Source organism: Halyomorpha halys, unplaced genomic scaffold (genome assembly GCF_000696795.3).
Source record: "Halyomorpha halys isolate HHAL.00 unplaced genomic scaffold, Hhal_1.1 Scaffold32.1, whole genome shotgun sequence".
Classification (NCBI taxonomy): Eukaryota; Metazoa; Arthropoda; class Insecta; order Hemiptera; family Pentatomidae; genus Halyomorpha; species Halyomorpha halys.
In genome coordinates, this window is record NW_027104903.1 from 391,204 (window position 1) to 394,356 (window position 3,153).

At 31.8% G+C, this 3,153-nt stretch overlaps 1 non-coding gene across 1 annotated transcript; it reads right to left on the reverse strand.

Annotated features, from left to right (window-relative positions):
* Positions 1-1,565: 1,565 nt before the first annotated feature.
* Positions 1,566-1,637, reverse strand: TRNAG-UCC (transfer RNA glycine (anticodon UCC)). Its single transcript has one exon. It is a non-coding gene; the product is annotated as a tRNA-Gly (tRNA).
* Between the last annotated feature and the right edge of the window lie 1,516 nt (positions 1,638-3,153).

Genomic DNA, 3,153 nt, shown 5'->3' on the forward strand with positions numbered 1-3,153 from the left:
CTCCACCAAACCATCAAATTCCTCCCGCATCGAATCCTTACAATCCAAAATCCTACGTAAAATCCTTGATGCTCCTTATTATGTTACAAATAAACTCATTCACAAAGACCTTAACATTCCACTCGTTGCAGAATTGGCCCAAAACAGATATGCGTCTTTTCATTCCAAACTCCTTAACCTTCCTACCCATTAATTCTTAATCTTTCATCCTTAACAATCCCTGATAATCCTCCGAGGCGTCTGAAAAGAAGATGACCACGGGACCTTCTAATTTAAATTAATTTTACCACCGATGGATGGTTCCTTCCCAAGATTTTCAAGTGTATATGAAACATACAACATATTTACTTATTGTATTTTGTACAGTGGAAAATTACATTAAATAAATTTAAAAAAAAAGTTTTAGTACAAAGTTTTTAGTATCTAATACATATACATTCCTTGCTTCCTGTTTAAATGTCCTAAACTCTAGTGAATCTAGACCTTGCAGGGTCCCTTGGTTAGGGGGTTACCAGACATTTTGAGAAATGCGGAATATTTCCAAGAGACTGGAATAAAAGGAGTTCGGGGAAAGAGAGGGCAGGGTGGAGGAGGAACGTAAAGTATAATATTTCTTCAGACCTTGGTGTACATCCCCTCTATGAATCGCTTATAACTCATCCACAAAAACCTTACACATCCCACTCGTTGTAGATTTGCCCCAAAACAGATATGCGTCTTTTCATTCCAAACTCCTTACCCATCCTAACCCATTAGTTCTTAATCTCTCATCCTTAACAATCCCTAATAATCCTCCGAGGCGTCTGAAAAGAAGATGGCCACGGAACCTTCTAATTTAATTTAATGCTTGAAGTGCCACCAACGGGTAGTTCCTTCCCAAGATTTTCATGTGTAAATAAAACATTCCAGAGATTTACTTATTGTATTTATTATTTATACAGTTGTAAATTACATTAAATAAAAAATTTAATCCGTGGCATTATTCAATCCGTACCTTTTGAGGTTTGAGAGTCATCTACTTTTAAAAACGTTTTTACACTGATCTCTAGCAGGTATAGCTTTATTTCAATTTTAGCCTATATGCTTGGATTGCTAAGTTGGCGTGTAAAATAAAAATATAACATTTCATTATAGTCGTGATTATTTACTCTATGTAATTATTTGTGAGTAGTTGTGTCCTGGGATTTTTCTAAAGAGCTTTTGGGCGAGGAATTGTTCCAGAAATTCATAATTGCGTAAATCATTACAAAATTACCTCAAGGCAAGAAATGTATAACCTATAATATTTTTGGCCGAAAAAATACTAACTGATTCTAAAGTCCTAGAAATCATATCTCACCATCGGTCAAAATTGTCGTCCATTTTAACTTGCAGCGAGTAATTTTTTATTTATTTAACAAAGCTACAAATTATTTTTATTATGTAATCGGGTCAAGAAAAGTTACGTGGTAGAATAATTTTAAGAATTTCTTTTTTTTTCCTAGAACTTCCCGGATATTTACAAAACTAATAATCTGAAAACATGTTTAATATTTTCCTTGATAATAAAATTTAAAAAAAGTAAGTGCGATGGCCGGGAATCGAACCCGGATCAACTGCTTGGAAGGCAACTATGCTCACCATTACACCACCATCGCTCGTGCTCGAAAGTCGAATCTGAATAGATTATTAAAGAAATTAATTCAACGTATTAAATTAACTAATTATATAACTAGGTAAAGATTTTTATTTAATAATTTTAGCAATTAAAGATCTCTGTTAGGGTTCATATTTTAGCAAATTTACTCTACTTAAAATGATGTATTATTAGGTTTTCTAGTGTTGTTGGTGGTTTTAAAGATATGGAGCTTCAAATGAAAAAGTATATTTTTAACGTTTTGAAACAGTCGCCATTTTTTTATTACCCCTACCTATACTTGGCAGACTCATCAATTTTGACTAATAATATAATAATAATAATTCATAGTTTTCATTAAAGTAATAAAGAATAGGGTGAAATAACTGACTTTTTTCTAATCTTTGGCTCTTGTGCTATAGGGTTTGAAATTTAGAAATGGGTTACTCCAAGTAATGTCAACCCAGTTTTGAACCTTACCATCACATATTTTCTTCAAATTTTGTACAGTCGTTGTTTTGATATTTAGCCTAAAATATAAATAAATACAAAATAGCCTTTCTTAGCTATTTTGTATCAAATGATTATTATTGATAGGAGTTTCGGGTTCCAACGCAAGAAAAAGATTTTGAAACATTGCATTAGAGAGTAGCAGATTTTGTAAAAAGAACATTAAATCTAATTCTACAATTATGTATAATCACAGAACAAATAAATTGTTAAAAGTTTTAAAGGAAGTCTGGAAAATGAAAAAAAAAGTACCCACAATCAGCCTATTTCCACCTTATCTAAGAATATTACGTGCAAATAATATATTTCAGACACATTTAAATAAATAAAACCTTTTAAACTAGTCACAAGTTGACGTCGACAAGAATATATCTATAAAGCCCATCAAAATGTTCTACTAAACAACTTCCAATACATAAACCCCAGGTCTTATAAAATGAAAAACTTATGTTGTATTATTCTTTAAGATTTTAAAAATTTAGAATTGGATTTGAGAGAAGAGAGAGAAGAGGTACACCTGTAGCGGGACAATCGGTACAAAAACACGGGTACACGGGTACACATGTAGGGACCGTCCGCCCATTGTCTCGGCGCGGCTCTATATCACCTTCCAACTCCCTATGTTAATCAACTCCCTCCCCATCTCTCTGTCCCTTTCTATCTTATTATACCAATATCATGGTTTGGTATTATCAGTTATTATGAGAGAGTTAAATTATTTTATTAAATAAATAATAACTTTATACTGGGAGAGCCGAGTAGGGCACATTATAATTACTTGCCAATTACTGTAATTTGGAACTGCAGAAATGGAATTATAATTATTTGTATCCTAGTAATTGAAATTACTACATGTAATTGTAATTAATTACAATTATAATTAATCAATGACAATGTAAGTGCAATCACCAATTACATGCTCATGTAATTGCTATATTTTTTCCTAGAATTCCAAGTAATTATAATACAATTACAAGTAATGGTGTTAACGCCATAATATATAATTACCTTATAAATAATTGTAACTT